The sequence below is a fragment of the Lonchura striata genome, chromosome 4 (genome assembly GCF_050655825.1).
Source record: "Lonchura striata isolate lonStrDom1 chromosome 4, ASM5065582v1, whole genome shotgun sequence".
Classification (NCBI taxonomy): domain Eukaryota; kingdom Metazoa; phylum Chordata; class Aves; order Passeriformes; family Estrildidae; genus Lonchura; species Lonchura striata.
The window spans coordinates 14,858,085-14,881,909 of record NC_140706.1 but is presented as its reverse complement, the minus strand read 5'-3'; the positions used below and the strand labels follow the sequence as shown (position 1 = coordinate 14,881,909).

The 23,825-nt window shown below is 39.2% G+C and overlaps 1 long non-coding RNA gene across 9 annotated transcripts in view; it reads left to right on the top strand.

The window, feature by feature from the left end:
- LOC146767541 (uncharacterized) overlaps window positions 1–23,564 on the top strand; it is an 89,752-nt gene extending 66,188 nt beyond the window's left edge. For 8 of the 9 annotated variants that reach the window (XR_014954728.1, XR_014954735.1, XR_014954729.1 and 5 more), the window contains one exon: window positions 2,080–17,839. This is a non-coding gene — a long non-coding RNA (uncharacterized LOC146767541). The other variant, XR_014954731.1, reaches the window with a different exon arrangement.
- The last annotated feature ends 261 nt before the right edge of the window (window positions 23,565–23,825 follow it).

Here is a 23,825-nt window from a genome sequence, read left to right as displayed (position 1 = left end):
CTGATGGAAGAAGTTGCCATTCTCGGGTACTCATCACTGTCTGCAGTGGTGATTACTGTCACCAGCAATTTCCCCGTTAAAGTCACTTAAGCTATCTTAATTGATTTTTCCTGAAGTAAATTAGAGTGCTCTGACAGCCTGCTCTGCCAGCCCTCTGATGAAGGCTGCAGCCTCAAGAAGGGAGGTGATTGAACTGGCACTTATGGATCTATTAGAGGAAAGGAAAGATTTTTTTTGTCTATGCCATATCAGGTAAAAATTCCCAAGAACTTTTCTTGGACTTTTAGATTTTTTAAAAAAATTGTTGCTATCTCTAGATTATAAACAACATAATGCATCATGCTCATTGTGGTTTTTTTTTTAATGCTGGGTCCACTTTTAGCTATGGCAAAATTTTTTTTAATACTTGTCCTTTAGAAAATGCTGTGATTTGAAATCAAAATGTCCTTCAAGATAGTATTGATTTGGATGAGATCTGGCTGTGAAAAATGACTTAAATAGAGTTGCTATAATGTGTTATGAATTTTCTGGAATATAATAATATAATTTATCATTTTAATGTTACTTTTTGAAGTTTGCTTTCATATTTGTGCTGAAAGAAAACATTTTGATTAAGCAGACAAGGGTTGACCCCAAATGCCTTCTTTTGATTAAGAAGCTTTAAGTGACAAAATGCCTTTTTCCTGATTTGTTGTTGGATCAATATTAAAAACCATAAAATTGCTATGAATCTGTAAAAATGTATCAGAGTAGGCACAAAGTGTAGGTGACCTCTCTGGGAAATCCTGTGTTTCAAGTTTTAAGTCCCCAAAATGAGTGTGTTAAATTATTAGGATGGCTAGTTTGATAAAAATTCTTGTGTGGATACTACTGTTGTGCAAGCAGTTTTATACTGTGATGTCACTGAAAGGGTTTATTTCTGTCCTAGCTTTATTGGCCCATCAGTTGAATAAGGCTCCATCCATTGGCTCCATCATGAATAAGGGGGTCTACAAAAAAGTCAGAGAGGGAATTTTACTAGGGCATGCAGTGGGAGGATAAGGGGTGATTGCTTTAAATTAGCAGAGATCAGATTTAGATTAGATAGAAGGAAGAAAATTGTAACAATGAGGGTGATGAGGCACTGGAACAGGTTCCCCAGAGATGCCTCATTCCTGGAAGTGTTCAAGGCCAGGGTGGGTAAGGCTTAGAGCAACCTGGTCTGGTGAGGTATGGGAACTAGGACCAGCTAGGTTTTTAAAGTCCCTTCCAGCCCAAACCATTCTAAGAATTAGCTCCATCAGTAAAATCTACTGATAAACCTACCTATTTTGTGCAAAGCCTGTGCCTGAAGAAGAATGGAAAGTTTGATTCTGGTTCCATTTATTTGGGATAAAATATAAATTAATGCAGTTTTTGCTCACCTTTTAGCTTCTTTCCCTTGTAACATATAAATAAAGACAATAAAACTCAGAGGCAGTCAAGTTTCTTTACAAAGAGACTGAAAGTAAATCCCATATTATTCCAAGTTCTCCAAAGGCAAAAAATGCTGCTCTGAACATGTTGAACCCTTGCTTATTGTGAACTTCTCATGAAAGAGAAAGGAGTGTGGCACTGGGCATCCTGCTGTGCAGAAGGACAACACAAATGACTACAACACTGAGAAGACAAATGAGCATACAGAAGGGTGCATTAGTAATTGTGACCTCTCATTATTAGGCACTGTCCTATTCAGTACCATAATTTTGGTGATAATTACTACTAATTGTTTTAATTTCTCCCTCCTGAGCTTTCTTAGAGTTCACACCATGAGGTCAGTTTTTCTTGGCTGCCTTCAAATATGATAAATGTAATTTTTATTTTTATACTTGAGTCAGGACTTTGTAGAAATGCCTTCTTCCTCTTTGTGTAAGTAGAGAAAAGAGGCAGGAGAAAATGCTGGAGGCTTCACTGCTTTGCTTTGATCCTTCTCTCAGAATTATTAAAAGTGAAGCCTCTAAGTAAACAACTGTAAAAATTAAATCACTACATGGAGCTTATAGGAACTGCAGGGTCTGCTGTAGCAGCTGTCTGACATTGTGGTGTTACCTTCATCCCCAGGTTAAGGCAGAAGGAGAAGCAATTCCATCTGCACAGAGCTGAGCCAGGCCAAATGATTTCCGTGCTGTGCTGAGTGCTCAGAGCAGCTGCTGAGCAGGGCTCCTCTCCCGTGTCTCTTCTCCACCCTGACTGGCAGGGTGCTCCTGCTCTGCCCACCTGCGCTGGGAGCTGGGAGAAGGACACCCACTTCCACCAGGCCTTGATCAGCAGCAACCTGCTGGGAATGAAGAGGGATCCTGCATCCTAGGTGTCCTTCTGTCAAGGTGAAAGGCTTTCTGAAATGCATTTCCATCTAGGGGGAAAAAAAAACAAACCAAAAACAAACAAACAAAAAAAAATATCCCCAGATGGCAACCACATAAATTAACTAAGATGAACAAAGCTGGCAAAGGGAGGCTTTCTGGCCTTTAATTTAATAATTCAGGGGCAGGGGGTGGAGGTCAAAAGGGAGCTAGATGAAACTGCAGAAAACTTCTAAATCCTACTGGTAAATTTTTCTTTAAGGGAAGTTTAGAAAAATACTTTGGATTTGTCTTTGTGTTTCTCTATCTTCTCAGTTAAATTGGATGTTTCTATGACATTCTTTTTCACTACAAAGTAACTTTAATTAGCTCTCCTATGGTGTAAGTCTTTCCAGCTTAAAAAAATGCAGTTACATTAAATGTCCATGTTCTCAGGCTTGCAGCTGCCCATACTTGTGAGGCAGTCATGGAAAAAGAAAAACACAAAATTGAGGTGGGAGGAAGGTTTTGATTTGGACTCTTCCTGATGGGAACAAGTCATTAAACAAATGTTCAGTTTCCAAATTTGGAAAAATTACTGAGTATATTTTGCAGAGCTGCTTTAGAAGCAACTGATTAAGAGCATGGTATCTCACCAATAGGTATTGCCTTTGAATTTTAGGAAAGGAAGCAGTAGACTATGACTTTGAAAAAGCCAAATAAAGGCCAAAGGCAGGTTTTGGCTTGCCAAATAGAAACAACTTCAATCTAAATGGAATGGAGTCCTTTGAGTTTTTAAGTTCTTTTTTCATTTTCACTCTTTGAAAGAGAAATAAAGAAAATCCCTAAATCTGCGGACTGGCAGAAAAAACAGCTTTTGCAGGCAAAGGACTGATTATAGCACATGTGGGTACTGCTGATTTCAGTAGGAGTGCTTGGTTCAAACAAGGACAAATTAATATCATCATTTTTTATCTTTGGTACAACTGGGAATTCCTGGCCATCTGATTATGGGCTGGCAACACTTTTATGGAAACTTATCCACTTGCTTTGAAGTTTTCTAAGCTTCCACTTGCATAGTGAACATATTGATAAGAGGTCTCATGGTACTGTGCTCACACATTAAAATGATGTGCATTGGCAGAGCAGCGAGACTGCAGCTTAAAAATTGTGATAATGTGGTTTCAACCTGAGCTCCCTCCTTCCAGGAGAACTTTGCCTTTCCCAGGAATTTGACTGTTGCTATCAAGGTCAGAGCTCTACTAAATATTCTTTCATGGAAGGTGTCCACAGACAAGCCCAGTTCAAAAATACAGTCAAGGGGTAGACTTTGCCATTTATCCATTTATATATAATTTTCAAAAATCCTGTGTTCCACAGCAGGTTTCTCTTGCCTCAGAGACAATATGCTTCCAAATTTCCTGAAAGCTTACTTTTATAATCACGTAGTCTAAATAGAAATTTCCCACAGCAGAGTTTACTTCTTCATTTGATGGTTGCTGCCTCCCAGATTAACATTTTTTATAGAGGAGGACACACAATTGCCTGGAGTATGGAAGGATTCACAGCTGTTCAATAGGATGGGAACATCAGTAGTAACATACATATATAGAAAATAGATGCTATTTTATGGACCAGACGACATGAACTTTACTGCTATTGGCAAAGGATCTTTTTGGAGGTAAAACATACAGCCTTCCTAAACCAACACAGATATTGGCATCTGATTCCATTAATGTCCCAAAAGTATCCCACTAATTTACTGTGATATAGCTATTCCTATTATCCTGATTCTAAACTACATCTTTCATTGCCTAATTAACCAAAACTATGTGAGAATGAACAAAAACATCATTTTGCTGAAGTCTGCCCAGCTGTCGTCTAACTTCTAACCTAAGTAAACCTAAGTTAGGGTAAATTCAGAGTTGTTTTTTAGGATAAAGCTCACAGAACAGAAATAAACATCTCACTCAAAGTTAAGTTCAGTCTGGTGTGTTCTGTACTGGGTTTAAAAATTTTTGGGTAGAACAATTTTTTTTTTTTTTGCCTTTGTATATGCTCCCAAGGCACCACATGGGATCACCTGGGGCCCAAGAAAGCCCCTGTAGAGGCAGGCTGCAGCACCAGCTTGCCCTTGGGAGTGCTGACCATGGGGGTGGGAGATCTGTACTGAAGGCTGATGGAGTCATAAACCTGAAACAATGCTCTACACGCTGCTGTGAGGAGAAAAAAATGGCTTTGTTGTTATTGCCCTATCCAAACATACTGGCTTGGATCTTGGGTTATGCCTTGGCTGCAATGCTTTGTAGCAGAGGAAGTCACTAGGCAAGAGCTGATATTAAGAAGTCTTTAGGCCCCGTCAGTTCTGCCTGGCTAATCTCTCTTCCAGCATTAGACCAGTGTCAAGAAATCCTGATTTCCTGCTCATCCTGGCCCTGGAGAGCAGTTCTGGGAACTGTAATCTGCTGTACTGTGGGCAGAGGGCCAGAGCAGACACACACCAGCAGCAAACAGTGTGGACGGGTTGGAGCAGGGAAAACAGGGCTGAGGGCACGGGGGCCACACAGGGAACTGGTGGGCATGTTTGGGCTCTCCCCCTCAGGGCACAACATGGTGCTTGGTGGGGGAGCCCCTCATTCTACTTCACTGCACAGGGCACCGTCCAGCTCCCCCACGGCTAAGCCTGCCTTTGCTGCCAAGAGACCTTTCCTGCCAGATGTTGTCCCCAGTCTCAGCTGCAGCATAGGTGGAGGCTCTCTCCAGTCTTCCCAAGATGTGCTGGGACCAGGCCTGCCATGGTTCAGGGCTTGATTTCAAGGTTTGTTTTCTGTTCTGCTGTTGGAGTCATGCTGGGGAGAGCACCGAGAGGTTGCTTATAATTTTTCAGTTGACAGTCCTCAGACTTCTCCTTGTACATTTAAAGAGTAAACCCACTGTGGTACAGACTATTTCTATTCACCCAAAAATGTGGGAATGGTGCATCATTGTTTAATTGAAAAAAACCACCAACATTTATATCTTGAAACATTAATCAGCTGCTCAATAAGACAGCTATCTACATGGCTTTACTTCCAAGAAGAAATTAAATACTTCATCTTAGAAAAATCCTGTGAGCCTGTTTGCTGCTATTTTATACCTAGATAAAGAAAATAACTTCTGATTGTCTTTAGATTATCTCAGTTGACAGTATATCAATGAACATATCATTACCAGATAATAAATGCTGCTATTTTTATGAGTCTTGCAGTCCTGTTTTTGCCAACCAGCACTGTCTGTATCTCAGCTGATATCTCAGCATTATCTCTTTGCCTTCCTAACCAGCACAGCATTCAAAGTTTTCTAAGTGCCTTTGCTACAGCAGCCATCAGCAGCTCTATTGCCTATATGAAATGATACTCTGGGATGTATTTCTTTACTCTGCTGTGGTGATATCTGCACATGATGACTACTTGGAGACAAAGAACCATGTCAAAAAGAAAGAAGTAGCTCCAGAAAGTTGTGGGGAAAATGCTACTTTGCTCTCAGCAAAGAGTGACTTCAAAATATCTAACTGCTCCTTGCTGAATACATGATAGGACTGCTTCCAGAGAGGAAAAACAATTTAGTTCTTGCAGTGGATATACAAGCTCTTAAGGCAAGCAGACAGGTTATGGATCTGACTCTAAGGATCCAAAAACACCCTAGCAATCCCAAAGAAGATTTCTATAAGGTTTTCCATCCTTTTGGAATACACAGTCTCTACTATCCATCTGGTATGCACAGAGATTGAACCCACAATTCAGAATACAACTGAAACACCAAAGTTTTGCAGATATGAAAAAAAAAATATATAAGCAGATAGATAGCTATGTATGTATATAAACAAAATTTATAAATATAGATTTAAAAAATCCTTGCAATCCCAGCCAGCATTTCAAGTAGGTTGCCCATCTTGAAATTTGAGCTTCTGAATGCTGTGTTTTACAGAACACCAGATCCTCATTTCCCTGCATCAACCTCTGCTTTGGTCTTTGGTCTTTTGCCAGGATGGCAACATTTAGCAACTTCACAGCTGTTTTTCCCTATGTTATGTGAAACATTTTGCGCTTGAAGAAAGAAATTATCTTGACGTCACTGGGATATAAAGCAAATGTTGCATCCATGTTGCTGGTATAGGTGGAAAGGAAATATTATTTGGAGTCCAGAAGTGAGGGAGAGGAAGGAAGGGAAGGGGCTTGTATCAGGCACCGAGTGCATTACAAAGGCATTAGTGACAGGTGGGGACAGCATGCACAGAAAGAGAAAGAATATAAAATAGCTAGTCACTGGTTTTTCCACAAAGGCCAGGCCTTGGCAGTTTCTGCTACTGAAGAGAATTAGACAGAAACAGTCTCCCCAAGCATCCTATGATGCCATCTGGCTTATTACAGAGGAAATCCCCATTGGCAGTCTGGGTTTTTTTCCCTTCTTTTTCTTCACAACAACCTGAGTGAGTGCCAAGATTATTTCTCTCTCTCATGCTCCTTCTCTTTGGCATCAAAACATCGCTCTGTAGAAAAGGGAAATATGCACTGCATTGGCTTAGATGAAGGCAGGAATTTAAGGAGCAGGAGCCTTTGCAAGCTTTGAGACTGAAGCAGGGCTGATAAAGGAGATTAAACAAGCTGAGACACTTTTGATGAACAAACTGAAACATCTTGGTGCTGAAAGAGTAGAGATATAGTTGATAGCTCTGATCTACTGTCTGTGCTTGCCAGGAGAGCTATTTCCATTATTAGCCTAAAGGATGATGCATGCAATGAAAGTGAGTGACCAAATAGGAGTTCAGGTGAGATGAAGGTAGTGTGAGCGGGGAGCACCTCTTTATTACAATTCTTCAAATTACCCACTGTGGGTAATTACTTTGTCACCTCCTTGTCCTTTCTGCAAGGTTTCCTTTCCTGAGATTAGCAATGTGCATGCACAACAGTGGTCTGTATCTGACAGACAAAGACACACAAGTAGTGTGGTTAGTTTTAATTATTTTTCAGTGAAACATCCACATTAGATGCAGAATGGAGCTGATTTAAATTACAGCTTGCCTGAAAACTGTGATTGACCTGCAAAAAGGTCCTACCATGTTTAAAAGATGATTATACCGGAGGAAAATGTTGAATATTTTGCCAGACACTGAATATTAATTCTTATCCTAAATACCTATTTTTTTTTTTTTTGTGTGTGTGTGTGTGTGTAGTAACACATGCATATACAAGGAGATAGATTTTGTATTTATTTTATTATTTTTTAAATATCCTTTTTTCTCAGTAAATAGTTTGTGAGTTTCCCATAACCTCAGTAGTCTTTTAATTGCAAAAATCTTTGCAATGAAGAGCAGCTAACCAGGTTTTTTTTTTCATCCTAATAATTTTAATTTCAGCTTGAAATGTTAGTGAATATTTTTGTAAGTAATCTAGTTACATATGGGATGTGTATATGTCCTGTGTGGAAGTCTGACCCTTATTTTCACACTGTGGTGAGGTAGGACACTTGCTCAGCTCTGGCCCTGATACGATACACCTTCCTTCAGTCTTTGTTATTACCACATCATATTTAATCTGCCCCTCTCCTTCTGGTTTTTGCCCAGTCATAAAACTAGAGATCTGTCTCTCAGCCATGCTGCTTTTTAAGATTGCAGTTCAATCGCATTATTGTTGTGCTTTCTCCCTTCTTTCCTGCAGTAAAAAAGCCACTGAAGTATTTGCTTTAAAAATATAGAGCTTGTTCAAAGTGGTTTTGTTGTGGGTAAAATGACCTATTGATATCAAGCCATCTGGGGAAAGGGGTGTTTAACAAACATAGGGAAAAAAGCAGTGCACTCAGCAGGTTTGGGAGAATGGTGTCAGATGTCTGCAAAGCAACTGTTCTTATGTTAACACTAGTGCTTCCTGGCTTTGAAGTGTCTGTAAGTGCATGAAGTGTATTGACTAAAGTCTAGGGGGGTTTTGCACTTTCAATTTCAGAGTGAAAGTTTCCATTATTTCTTTTATCAGGTAACAGCTGTATCTAAATTCAGAAAATATTATCAACGGTTCCAGGAAGAAAAATCTTAATTCTCTCACAGAAAAGGAAATAAAGGTTAAAATAGGGGCTTTCAGGTATTACCAGAAGCATCCTACTGCTACATAAAAAAATGTAATAGAAAAAGGAAGAAATTAAAAAGGGAATTTAGTATTGGGTGTGAATAAAGAAAGGTGAGTTATGTTGTTTCCTGACAGATTTTGTTTTTGACAAAAATTCCACATAACTTGTTTATTAAGAGTGTTTTCTACTGTTATAAAAGTTTCTGGCAGTGGATTTTAGCTCTTCCCTGAAATACTTCACCTGCTTGCAAGAGGACCTGGCTGTATGCACACAGCAAATACCTGGGGCATCTCCACTGCAGTTGCTGAGTGGTACCACTGTGCAAGCCATTCACTCCCTGCAGAACTGAGTGAAACCTAAAACTATTCACAGCCAGAGAGACTGAGGTCAGGATCCAGAGGTGTCTTTGAGGACATGCCCTTTCTGGCCTCTATGCAGGATAACCTCACAGTGAAGGGACTGGCATCTCCTTACAGAAAACTGTACTTTGCAAATCTCAGCAAAATGTCACTTGATGATCTCAGCAAATAATGGCTTTGTCTGCAGTGCTTGGTTCTCCTCCTCCAAGTGGTGGATCCTGCTGCCAGGTGAAGTGGTATTGACTGTCCTGGGTTTGTGCTGCTCAGGGCCAGACACTCCAATCTGCATGTCCAGGGTTGCATCTGGAGGGCATGGAAAGGAAGCAGTGTGGGCAGAGAGCACTGAGGAAAGACCAGAGAGTTGGGAATAAAACTTTCTGCAGCCTGGCCATTGATGTTTATGTGGGTGGCCTCTGGAAGGGACTGTTACCCTAGACATCATCCTGTTTTGTTCCAAAAGGAAATTTCCCAGGCAGAGCTTCTGAGCAACCCCCCACTGATGAAATGGGGGGGGATCAGTCACCAAGACCTGGGAGCCAGTGGGGAGCTGGACTAGGAGATGGCAGAACTGTACCTAGTAATAAAGGCTCAAGATCTTTATTAAAGGTTTGCTACTGTTTGATCACTGTTAGTCAATATACCAGCCTTTATCTGAGTAACCCTTTCCATAAAGTTTGAAAAATGAAAAAATAAAATAGCCAGCATCTACCCTGACAAACTGTGGGTCCAAAGCTAACCCAGGAGTTAGCTTATTCAAATCTAATGAACTGCCTCATTGTTTGAGCAGTGCTGATAAGTTTTTGATAAAAGACCTTGTATTATTGCTTTTACACAGTTATATCGTCCTTGCAAAAGACAAATTGCTCAAAACAGAGGACAAATATACTTCCTTAGAAGTCTTTTCACAGAAAATATATACAAAATTAGTGAAATAAATGAAAAAGAAACACATAATAAACAAAAGAGTGACATTTATGTGCAGGAGACCTATATAAATTGCCTTTGCAATAGAAAAGACATCTTGATTGTGAAATTGGCTACTGTTGGAATAACACAATTTTAGTAATCTCTCTATCCCAAGCACAATATTTTATTCTTATTTTCCTTCAAATCCATCATTCAGTTTACTCAACTATAGGAGTTTTCACCAGCAAACATTGTACTGACTGTATCAGTCATTTATATCTGATAAGAAATGAAAATATTCATGGATTTCTGGAAACTATGTGCTGGAAGTGTGGCACAGAATGATGAATAGCCCTGACTATCTGAAGGTATTTGTGTCTTCTGTTATCTTTAAAAGGACAGATTTTGAAAACACGTGACATCTAAATTTTTTACTTTGTTATAGTAGTCTTAAGTAGTGCAGTTCCTCTCTAGGAAATGAGCAAATATTCAGATACCAGTAACACCACAAACTCATGTTCTCCCGTTCTCATCTCCTGCAGACTGGAAGGTTTTCTGGTTACTGTGTATAGCCTCTGCTGGAACTAGTGAGTCTGGCATGCATTTTTGCCTTTCCATTCAAATAGTCAGCCTGGAAAAAAGGCATTTGGAGAAATTAGGGCACTGCCTGGCCACTCGAGTTCTCCTTTCCCCAGAACAGACAGGTTTACCTTGATCACATGTGTAAGTCTGGCCCACACCATGGTCAAATCCCCTTGCAAGCTGTGCAGGCTGCATCACTGTCTCTGCCCACCTGCAAATGCTCAATGCCATGGATTTGCCTGCAGTATTGCAGAATTTGCACTGGAATAGGATAGGGCAGGATGCATTTGGTCACTTTGCAATTGTAGACAGTTTCTTTTTTTTATCTCAGGTAAAATAAAAAGGATATGCACTGCATAACCTAAAGGCTGGATGTTGACATAGGATGGATGATAGCAAGATTGGAGCTGTGGCTGGGTCCTTGCCTGCACTGCTTACTCAGAAGCACAGGAAGCTCTAGAGGTAGCCCAGCTCTTGCTGCCTCCTGCAAATCCATCTGACTGCGGTGCTTTGTTCAACTGCTGCTGAATGGGGAGTTCCAGGACAGTTCTTATCTTTCTGAGTGCAATCATATTAAGAATAGTTGAGATCTTTCTCAGCACTCTCTGTCCAAATATTTTGTATGTACTGTAGCTTAGCAATGCCTCCCAGGAAATATTACTCTGCCAGTAGGCAAACAATTGCTTAGCTTGAAAGAAGTGTAATTATTTAAGGCATGCACAAATGTTTTTGGCTGCATGGTGCCGTAACATTATTAACTGTGGGGGAAAAGCTAGCTAGCTCTTTTTTAGAAACTATATTACCATTGTCCTAAAATGCAAAATTGCTGTAAGTCCTATTCTGACCAGAATTCCACATTTGCTCCTGATAGTAGATTGGATTTCAGAGCAGGATTAAGTAAATAAGTCATATTAAAATGACAAAATGGGTAAATAGAATATAATGTGAAATGAAATGTAAATTGGATTTAGGCAAACACTTTTATACAGACCTCCCGTCAAACCCTATCAGACTGCTTCAAATTCCTACTGTGATTTCTGCTTGCAGTTCTATTACATGTTGCCACTCAAGGGCATTTGATGTTTTCTCTCTCTGGAAATTCATTTGCATTTAAATGATTTGAAATAATCATAAAAGCCAAGTGCTATGAAGTTTGAAATTAGTTACTGTCTATAAATTGCGATGCCATTAAAAGATGATTTTGAAGAGCTTTGCTGTCTCAAATGTATGCAGATTAAAATCTAACAAAGTACACCTTGTTACAAAACTGTAAAGAATGGTGTGACATGGACTTAAATTGATTTATTCTCCTACTAGTGCCTATAAACTTTACACACTTGGGTTTCTTCTGAAAGTGGAAAAAAACCCTTTCATTTGCCTACCGAATCTGAGCCAAATTCTGTTCTCAGATGGGGTTTCATTGGGTGTATCTGACACCAGTGCTTGGCCCTCAGAGTTTAATCTATACGGTCTATTAAATTTCTGGAAATGCTGTATGAATAGTTGGGTCTCATAATTTTTTTATGGAGGGAATAAAGGAGTGGGATCAGGAACAATGGAGGCCATTTACAGTTGGCAGTATGTGTATGCACATTTTTACCTGTATCTGTTGAGCTTTCCCCCTCTCCCTTGAATTTCAATGTTCTCCTGGTGGGTGTTTCTACAGGATCTTCTCTGTGAGGCAGCTGCTGCTCCTGGCATGTCACCGTGGAGCCAGCCTGGCCTTCTTGCCTATGGAAAGGTACAACCTGGTTAGGAGCACAAATACATTTTGAAATACTGAAGCCCCTTTTAAAAAAGAGCTCTTTTCTCCATTCACCTCCAGTCGAGCTTAGGCAAAATAGAGCTGTCACCTCATAAACTCGTCTTCTACTTCACCTCCCCTGGCACTATTCCACTTTTAACCTATTCCTGCCCTCTGCCTGTGAGACCTTGTTTGCAGTATACTACCTAATATAAATTCCTACTCTCTCTTTGTTTATACCATTGGGATATTATAACTTAACATTTTTGGATACCAACAGTACATTCCAAATATATTTTCCTATCCCCAAATCATTTTAAATGGACTTAACCACAAATATATGTACAACTATGTCTAGTTGTATAACTTGATCTTAAGATGTTTGTAATGAGGAAAGTGAAGTTGCCTTGTTTTATAGGTCTCAGAACCCAGGGATGGAATTACCTCTTTATAAACATATTTATGTGTGGTTTTTTATTATTCAAAAGAAAGAATGAAGTATGTAGAACATATCTTAAAGGGCAAGAAGAGGTTTTGGTTTTACACTTCCAGTCTAGTGGTTCAAAAATTCCTGATATAATTTCTTTGAAGTTAAAATTGGCTGTACTATTCTTACAGTCTCTAGTACAAGAAAAAGTCCTATATTTGTTTGTGTATGAGTCATAAAGCAAAGTAGCTGTCTTAACCACCTCTTTAATAAGCAATTTTTTTCTCTGAAATTGTCTCAGTGGTTAGTGCAAACTACCAAATAATCCTTCCTGATCAATCCTTAATGCAAATTCAGTCTGTGCACACTAGCGTGGGGACAATACCTGGTCTCTCAAGTAGGGTTTATGGTTGCTGCAGGGTCAGAGTAGTGATGGGGAGTGGGGGAAGTGAGACAGAAGTGAAGTGATAAGTTTAATACATTATTGTTTAACATGCAGAGGACTCTTATGTTAGTGTTCTGGCAGAGTCCTGACTGCCTTATTGGGAGGAAAATCCTTATAGATTCACTGTGCAGCTCAGGCAAAATAGCCCCAAACAAAGGACAAGTCTCTTCAGTTCTGATCATTCCCTGGAAAGTCAGTTGGAGGACAATGGATTTTGCATAGAAAAGAAGAGGTGGGATATTTGCCCTGGGCAGGTTTTCATGGCAAAAATAATTTTGGCTTCTACATAGGTTTTGCTGAAAACCCCCTTGCCTGAATTATTGATCCAAGAACAAGCATTCTTCCAGTCCCAGATGCTTTCATCTGAGCAGAACTACAGACTACCAGCATCTTTCTTTCATTGGAATGACCTGGCCACAACCATTTACTTTAGTCACTTTCCACAGTCTGCTTCAGGAGCTTGGAACAGGACAATTCTGTCCATATCCATGGAGGGAGAATCCTGGTGCAACAGCACTGAAAAACTGGGGATAATCCCTGGAAGTCTGATCAGTGCCTGAAAGTGTGAGAAAGTGCTGAGATACAGCAGTAATTTGGACAGGGATGAGGGATGCACCTATTCACTTTTGAACTGATCCAAGTGGTTACTCCAGATGCCTGCTTTTCCCTCATGAGAGAAAAAAAAATACTCTTGAGAACAGTGGATAATCTGTTTTTCAGTAGGAAATCCTTTTTAGCACACCCTATAGAAAAGTTGGAAAAGCTTTCGTTTGAGCACAGTCCTCCATCACAGCAGGGTTCACTTAAATAAATTAAAAGCTTATGAAAAGACAGTTTTTTTGGATGCCTCTTTTACATATGTCCTTTTAAGAGAGACATCCAATAAATGAGCTATGGTCATTGATTCTGTCCTGCTTTAAATCAATATTCACAGACCACTGAAGAAAGTTTTGCAAATCATGTGGCTTTGAGAACTCTTACTACTCAAAACAAGACCTGGAAAAACAGATAAAAAATTATTCATAACTGCAGATGAAATTGTGGCAGAAGATTTAACTGAAAAATATAACATTTTATGAATTCAGGGCAAAACAATATTTCCCAGAACATATTGCAATCCGATCTCTGCAGATGTTATTGAAATAATGCAGAGTTTGATAAAAATACATAAATTATACTTTATTGTTGTGGATTAGAAAATATGTTCTGAAAGGGATGGTAAGCACAGCAGGCATTTTGCTTTATCTAGTTTGACAGCAATTCTTTGCCATTAAATGAGGAGACATAACTTAATATGTGCAAAAGGCAGAGAAGGAAAGGGCCTAGACTGAAAACTTTCCAAAGATAGGACTATCTGCTTGTGTGCTTGCACAGTGCTTAGCACAGAGACCCTTGAGTGTTCAGCACTCTCCCTGGTACAGACACTAACATAAATAGCAGGGGAAACTTTCTTCTTTGTTCAAAAATGTTAATGTTTTCTTTATATTTTCAAAGTCTTATGTTTTTGGAGAAAGCTTAAGTGCCCTTTTGGTTTCGTCAGCCATTTTTTCCTAACCACTCCCTACAGGCATTTTTTTAGCTCTGCTTTGACCTATGCTAAGGAACATAAAGTTTTGGTTCCCCAAACCTGTGTTAGCTCAATATTGCAGCTCAGACCTGTCACTGCACAAGATAGGTTTGAGGGCCAGAACTGCAGCACTGAATTTAAAACAGTGGGAGGTAACCCCATCTCCTACTCCTGCAATGACATTTTTAGTTTTAGGGTTTTTTTCCCTCAGGCAAACATTTCTAAATGTTCTGGAGTAGAAACTAACAGATGGGATTTCTTTAAAAAGATACAAACCACAGATTAGGGTTTCAATATGACTTTTTTTTTCTACCAAAGGTAGGTAATTAATGATTCAATGTGCAGCCACCATACACTGGAATTTAAGCTGCTAGAAATCTCATTTGTAACCATAAGAATGCAAAGGGACACAAAAAACTTGATTTGTTTTTGTGGCTTTCCTGAGTTAAAATTAAACCTATTACCAATAGCTGACAATGCAATATAGTTGCATTAAAGGCATGTTTATACTTTTTCACACAGAATGTTTCCTGTGAATAATGACCTATAGAATTTGTGGTATTTTTTGAAGGCAGAGGTTTTAGTTATTATTCTACTGTTGTAATATCTGTTTGTAGCCACAGATGCTGTGCCTACTGCCTGTATATTGTCTCTACTGCCTGCAGTTTGCTACCCTGCTCACTGCTGTTAATGGGGATATTAGATACTCAGTAGACAATACAGTTCCTTTTAGTTATCCAGCAGGAGACTGAATTTTGTGAACATGCTGATTGTGTCCCAGATTTATTTTTCTACAACTCAGCTCTCTATGGACCCGGTGGGTTGCTTGTTGCACCTCTGTTCTTCTCATTCATTTTCAAGTTGCCCTGTTACAAAGTTCCCAGCTCCCATTTAGTCAGCTGTAAACAAGGAGGCAACTGCTCCAGAGGAAAACAGTGATGTAATTAATACATTGCTTTAGATTTGTTTAATATAAACTGAAGAATAAATTTAAATAAAGGTGAAATACTTGGTTTCCTCTCTGGGACTTGCTCAATGCAGCAGAGATGTATACTGGGGCAAAGAGTTATTCCTTTCTTGCAGAGGCAAGAGTCCTGTGCCTCTTTTTGCACTGCCTCCAAGGAATGAAATGGCCTCCAAGAGCACAGCACTAGTCAGAAAAGCAGTAATAGTTTAAGTCTAGAAAGTATTTAACAATATGCTTAACTTTAAGCAATTTTTTTCAGTCCCACAAGCCTTAAAAGAATTTAACAAGGCACTTAACATCCTCTCTGAACACGGATACTTTCCTGGAGCTGGCCTCAACGAGGGAACTCGCTGCTTCCTTTTGCTGTGCAGCCTAATGCTCTGGGTTCTACCTCTTCTGCACCACCTCTGAGGAGCTGGAGAAGGACAAAGGCAAAGGGTTAAGTAATCCATTGTCAGCATACCTTTGCATACATCCTGGTCATCCCATGGCTGGTGGTTTCTCTCATTCTGCCACCCTTGGATCTTGCCCAGTAAATGATGTGGAAGGTCTCACTTGGGGTCCCAGCAGGTGCCCCAGAGACCAGCACACACAACACACCTCTGGAAACATGAAATAAGTGCAGGGAGAGGTCACTGAAAAGGCAGTGCAGAATTGCTAACTGCTTTCTTGCATGGTTTTGGCCAGTGGTTTGTCCACTTCCAATTATGCTTTTACTGTCAATTTAAATTATAACGCTAGCAATATTTTCACATGATCTTTGCTTAGGGGGAAAGTAAGCACAAGAGTGAACACTGATTAAGGGAAATGAAAGCAAATCTGTTTACTAATAATATATGTGGCAACACTGAGACAGGTAAATGGTACTTAGGGATTGCTCTCTGCTCATGTTTATGATCTTCAATATATTTGTGCATTTCTCATTTAGTGCTCAGGCAAAGTTAGCATTTCTAAATTACATATGTACCATGACAATTTTGGTCACAGGAAGGTTACAAATTCTGTCATTCAGCAGACCTACCTTTCAGTACTTCTGAATGGGATTTTACTGGTCTCTGTTCTTGTTGGAGAATATACTAAAATTCAGATTAAAGGTAAATGCATTCTTTATGCACTGGATTTTTTCATAGCTTCTTCCTCAGAGAAGCTTTTCTTTTCCTCATTTCATCTTGAAAGGTCATTTTAGGAACTAAAAAGGCCTGTTGCCAACTTTTAAAATAATTATGATCTCCAATAAAATGCCATCTATTTTTAACATTGTACTTTTTAATGTGTCTTTAAAAAAGACACAAGTAGATTACTTTCTCCATGAATAATGTATCACTTCAGAAACTTTGAATGCTATGACATAAATTATCAACTACTTTCCTACTGTTTGCTGATAAAGTGGGGGTGTTTTCCACACACTTTATAGTCAGATCATGTTTGGAGTCGGCTTCATTTTGTTGCTGTATTTGAATGATGACATTTCATCATAGTTTATGCCACTTAATAGCATAAAATGTCAGGAGGAAATGATCATAACACTTCTGCAGGTGATAAGTATTCCCTGCCTCTACCCTGTGAAATAAACCATGGTGCACTCTGTAAAGTAAAAGCAGACACTGTGTCAAAAGTATTGGGATTAGGAACACAGGGTGTGCCTGGTCTTAGAAGAGGAAACATGTAGAATATACCTCTTAAAAAACAATTGTTGTCTTTGAAGGATTTCCAGGGATGGGTAATATTGATAAAAGTCAGAGAGAGCCCCCAAAGCTGTGTGCAGGTTTGAGCATGATGGTTGGACTTCAGGACTAATTTCTGGCTGAGTGACCAGAGCAGAGCATCCATGAGTGGTACAGAAGTGTTTCAATATCCTCAGCTGGAAGGGTCAACAGCAGTGGTCATGTATTTAAACTGGTAATTCACACATGAAGCGGGAAAACACTGAAATATTTGAAAAAGGGAATGAGAAGAAAAATGAGGTGCATAGCTGAGACTGTATTGTGGCAGTAAAATATTCAACTGGCTGAATGTGCTTCAGGAAATAGTGATGTTTAGGATGAAGAGAAGAAGAAAATTAGTGGAAGTGGAGAAAATGAGATAAAATTTTTTTAGGCAAGAAGCATATTAAAGCAAATAAAGGACTGGAAGGGGAGAGTCTGCTGGGACCTGGGGCTTAGCAGAGAAGTGGTAAAACAAATAGCAGAAGTTGGAGAGAATAAGAGAGATGGAAACTGAAAGGAGAAAATAGCCTCACATCACATGGAAGCAAAATACTGGAGGAGACCCTGGGGGACACTAATATGGATTTATGTCCTGCAATTATAATTAGTGAAAATGAGGGGATAAAATGAGATTTGGTCTATTTAGGAGCAAATAACTATTTCCAAGTATTAAAATAAGTTTTATGTTTTCCTTGTCTGCTAATTGCTTTCTGAACTTCCTCGTCCATTGCTTGTCTTTCCAGAAAGCACCTTATCTGTTACACACCCTGGGATGAGCTGCCCTTGTCAGTGGAAGATACAGCAGGAAGAAAACTCCAGAGAAATTGCAAAATCCATTTGTAACAAACATAATAAATATCAATAAATTGCATAGTCAGGAATAGCACCTACATAAACAGGATGTGGCAACTGGAATGAACATCTTAAGCTATACTCATCAAATGATCAGATTTGCAGTGGGATAAGAATATTTATAATTTTAAAATGCTTTATGGCTGTCAGATCTCTGGAAGAAGGTTATGGCTTACACTGAAAATTCATGAAGGAGTTGGACATGCAGAAATGTGAACCATTGTCATAGTTGGAAGTTCAGAAATGTATGAATCCTTTGGAAGGCTCTGGATGCTGCAAAACACAGGCCCTACACTGGCCTTATAAAGCAACACTTGCAACATCTATATGCCTTTGGTAAGGAAACAATGGAAATATGAGGACTTTGTGTCCTTGAGTCCATGCATCTCGAGAATGTTTAAAAGAGCAAACATTTATTAATTTAGGATGGCTGTGTTTTAAAGATGTCTTGCAACTTGTTCTTACCTTGGAAGTCACCCAGTCAAAATCATCAAGATTTTTTCAATTACCTAGTCATTGGATATTTTGAAAAACAATCTAAGTAACTCTGGAGAATGGACAGTCTTGGATAATTCAGAATATTTCCAATATTTCACTACATATAATTCATTGTAGACTAGCAGCATTAATGTCAAATCCAACTAGTTGCACAATAATTGAGGATTCATAAAATGTTTCTCAGAATCACTGTGTAATTACCATTGTCTCCAGTGGTGGTACAGGAAAATAATATGCAATATTTCAAGATATTTAATTAAGAAGTGTCAGTGAGTTACCTTGAAGATAACTTCTATCACCCCCCTATGACAGGCCTGTGTATGACTAGATGATGGATGAGTCCCCTCAGTATGAAAGACAGATGAACTGAGGAACATCAACGTGATATGCAGAACTCATTATAATGAAGTATATGTAATTGTTGTTTACTCTTTAAAGGTGACCTACAAATACAATGCTTTATGGCTACTTTTCTCGTCTTCTTTATAATACAATAAAAAATTCTAAAAAGCTCTCCAATAGAAGCGGTACTTTTTTCTTTACTTAGAAATTCTTGTCCATTTTGTTTTTTCTCCAAAGACCTCTCATCCATGAAGAAAGTAACAGGTTTATGGTATCAGATATCAAGGAAAAAGAAGATGTTTGTATGAAGGTAATTTCTTATATGGTCTTCTTTGGATGTGGGAGCTGTTATGAATTCATGTGTGGTTCACTAGTAATGTCAGCAGCAAAACTCATCATCCCTGTTTAGGGAATTGTAGAAAAAAAACTCGTGGCCTTCACGATGAAAATGTGAGATCAGGGGAAAACAGCAAAGAGAATTTAAAGAAAGATGGGTCTCCTAATGGGTATTTCTGTTAAAGGAATTAAGGAACTACCACTTTTTATTTAAGCTACTTAGCATAAACAATGGGTTTTGTGTTCCTTGCTCGAATAACTGCACTCTTACCCTCTGTGGGCTGCATTACCTTACATTTTGACTAACTGCAGTATTTCTTGCTGTCACCACACAGCTGACTTGATCACAGCCTTTAGTTTGGGAATCCTTGCTTTTTACTCTGACTCTTGCTTACTAGCCCATTTTTCTTCTACTCTATCAGTGCCCTCCTCTGTGGACCCTAAGGTGATAATTACATTAGCTGTACTTCATCACAAGCTTGTTAGGGCTTGACAGTTGATTTTGGCTGACTATAATCAGCCTGGTCCCCACTTGTCATTGTCCCTTTGTGCAGTGGTTGAACATGACTCTTTCTACATTAGCAAGCAGCGTGCTCCATTAGGAGTGGATCTGCTGAGTGAAATAACCTGCACTGACCTCTGTGATACGTGTGGTTTTGGGCACTCGGTGCTGCTTACAGCCTGGTCCTGTAGGCTGGGTGCTCGTTAGTGCCTGAAGCACATCTTTGGGGTTGTTTTCATCTGAAAGAGGTCGGCTCGTGTGCTCTGAGACAGGTGTCCTGTGCAAATCACAGCACGTAAAGGGGAAATGGTTGGGAGATTTAAAAATGCATTTCTGATCATCAGTGCTGATGAAGGGGCCTTTGCTGCTTGCTCACATACCTAGGGTAGTACTGCTTCAGCTGGTCTAAAGTGAGACCAGATGCCTGGGGCTTCCCTGTTCTGGATTAAAAGGTAGGTGAAAATATTTTTGTGGTTTTTCTACAAGTAAATCTTCTTTTCCTCTGCTCGTTTAGCAGAGGACAAAGGACCTTTTTTATGTGTGTACATCTTGACAAAGTGTAATCTAGATTTATTCCCATGTGATCTATTCTCAGTGTGATATCCAGCTCAAAACCAGATCATCTCAAAACTAGAACAGGTGAATCTTCTTGTCCTTTCTACCTCTTCAAGATGGCTGGGGCCCTTTTTATTTCTTTAGTCATAAATTTGGACATGAAAAAGAGAATAATTGCATGCATCTACATTTTCTCTTTATGCTTTTTTGCATGTCAAAGTACTTGATCTATAATGAAGTCCATGAGTTTTTAATCTTGGACTGTGTATATAATTAATTAATTAATAATAATAATAATTATAAAATTAATAATAAAAAAGGATTTAATTAAATTTGTCAGTGAATATAAATTTAAAATAGACTAGTGGAGTCTGTTGAAAGATCCTACAGATTAAGTAAGAATATGTGTGGCTGAGGCATCTGATGAGTAAAATTGTGATTGAAGAAATTCTCCATTTATTTGAAGCAAGATTGAAAGCAAGGACTGAGTCTACTTTTTGCAGTTGTTGCAACCACCAAAACTGGAAGTGCAGGAAGTATCAGAGTTAGGAAGAATGGTTGTGGTGGTTTGGCATTCATGGGTCACGGGTCGTGGTGAGAGTTGTGTCCATTCGGATTCTTTCACTGAGAAACTGCTCATGAGAGGTCTTTGTTAACACAGCATTTGGTTCAGAGGCCTTGGTTCATATCAGAGATCCCACAAAGGTGCTCAGAGCAGTGTTGCTATGTGAGAAGTTTCTCACAAGTGTGGTATTTGCTAATTTTTCAGTGCTTCTGAATGTGACCTTGTGCAAAACACATGCAATCTGACTTTGAGTAAACTATTGTTTTATGAAAATGTGGCATCACTATTCTAAACTCTTTATTTATAATCTCTTTCTTTCCTATATTTTTTTTTCCTTTTCTTATTTGCAGGTCTTTTGTGGAATATCCATTATTTAATTTCTTTCATTCTGCTTTTTTCCCCAAATGTTTTCTTAAATAAAGCTCTTTTCTTTTTTCTGCAAGGTCAAGACTAGAAGCAGGAATGATGCTTCTCTTTTTTTCTAACACAAATGTGTACTTGTGAAGACTCATAAAGAACTTTGATACCAATAAACACAAGTAAAACTTGTTGACTGCACAGGAGATAAATTTGCAGAGTGAAAACATAAACAATTGTTATCATTGCTCCAAATCAAAAGAAGGTCAGCCCTATGTGAAAAGTTTATAGGCAACACATATCACAAAAGTACCTTGAAATGTTAGAAGTTAACAGCCAGATCTTCAGCTTTAAAAAAATGGTTTTAACACCACTGATATTGCTGGAGATATGGCAATCCATATCAGACTGTCCTGGCCTTCTGATTTTTATTCTGCATTTTACACATAATTTTTGTCATCAATCTCCATTTATATCAATGACAATGCATATTTCACACAGTCAGAAGTAGACAGAGAGGTGCATTCATTGTTATAACTGATAAATTAGTGTCTTTGTTCAAACAACTTGCATTTACATTCTCTGTTAGAGAAGGAAAAGCTTCTTAAAAATTTATAAGCTGACTATGCAGGTTAGCTTAAATGTGCAGTCATACAGTGTTGACTCAGAGTTAAATTTAGGAGTGCTTTGCAAAACTAGCGGAAAGTAGAGCATTTGTTCAACATCACAGACTTGCAAATGCTTGAGCTAAATATATGGTGAGCATTCAGTCACAGGTCAGGCTCAAACAGTGGGCTCAGAATGCTTTCTGTGCACCGACTGGTCTAATTTTGGAGATAATTTTGTGTTTTATTCAAAACCAGACAAGGATGTGGGGAAATCATGGCCCTATGGGATACAGAAAAAATCTGATACATAAAGCAAGCTTGATGCTCTGCTTCACTTTGTGTGCCTTATACAGCCACTTCTGGAAAGAGCACTCAGCTACCCAGGATCAAGTTCTCTCTGAGCTGCCTGTGAGATACCTCCAAAAGCTATACTGGGCATCCCCAGCCCATCTGCCAGCAAAAGGATTTTAGTTTATCAATTATTTGTTCAGAAGCCTCCCCCAGTTCTTAGCAAACTGGGACCTGGGCTTTCAAACCCAGACATGTATTGTCTGAGTAAATGTGTAATTCATGTGTGTAAATTCACAGAGTGCTCACATAAATCAGTTGCTCTCATCCACGGGTGACCAGACAGCTGCTTAACTGGCCATGTTCCCCTACAAATACCTTATTTAGAGACAAGAATTAGGCCTCCATGATATATGGATGTCATTATGTGCCCTTAAACTGATTAATGGGAAAATCATTTTTCACCCTTTATTTTTTTCACGTTCTCCCATCTCCCTCTAACCTGTCCCAGGACATAAAACACTCTGAAATGACCACCCAGTCTTTCAGATTGTAAATTCCTCTGGGCAGGAGGATTTGCTTTAAATGTTTTCTCCTGTGAGCCTGTTGTAGCCTCCTGTGCTAGGGAAGTGCTTGAGTGCATGCCTGTAACTCTCAGCAGGAGCAGTGTCCAGGGCCAGGAAAGCACATGCCAGCCCTCCACCTGTCTCCAGAGGTGCTGTGCAGCCAGCCTGCAGACAACCACTGGTGCTGGAGGTGTCCTGGGGAGCTTGGTCCTCAGGGGTTGTGGTGGTACATGCTGAGCTTGTGCTGACAACAAAGACAATATTTGAGCTCTTCCTCACCCTTTGTAAAGTGTCCTTCTGTCACAGTGCACTGTTGGGGTAGAGGCCCATGCATTCTTGTTAATTGATTTCAGCTGGGAATAACATTTAGTCAGATCTAACCAATCTTTTTAAATATGACCAACTAATACTTGTCCATTTAGCACATCAAGTAGCTTTAAAGCCATTGAAGGCTGAGATGAGTCCAGCTTCAGATGTTACTTGAAAATGAGTGATCAGTCCTGCCTGGGCATGAGATCTTTCTGATATGTCATGAGAATAGCTGCAGAGTCCTTTTTGAATTTGTTATTTAGCCAATGACTTGCTGGCATCTGAATCTGCACAATTTCTAATGAATAATTTACACCATAGGAAGCAGAAAGTGTGACTGAATTAAAAGACAAAAAATGCTTGAAAATGCTTTCATGGTCCTTTTTCTTGCTTAAAACTTGATGATCAAACAAGAAAAAATTGTAGTTTAGGATCACTTCACAGTGTACAAGGAAGCAGCAGAGTTGCAATGTTGAGCTCATTGGGTTTATCCACTTTAAATGGCATCTCTTTGTAGCCAGTCAGGACGAAACTGTAGACATTAACAAGAAAATATTAAACATTAATTTTGTGTGTTTTCACTTGTCTTCAGAGATCATTCTGTAAGCAATTTATCTTGACAGATAGATTATATTCCACCATTGTGTGTGAATTACCTGTTGCTCACCTATTAATCCAGCTTTTCTGTTTCCTTTTCAGCCAGTCTGAGAGGTGCAGAGATTCCGAGTCCAGAGCAATGTTGGAATACAATGTTGGAGTGTTTCCTGAAGTTAATAATGTGTGTCACTGCTCTGAGGCTAAGTTAGGATAGTTCAAGATTTCTGCAGTAACCTTTGTTGTGAAGAGAAGGATTGCCAGACTTGGGGTTTAGGTTGCAAGTTAATGGGCAGTGGGGGGCAAAGGAAGAACAGTGTCTCTCTCTGAAGCACCACATCCTGGTGGCAG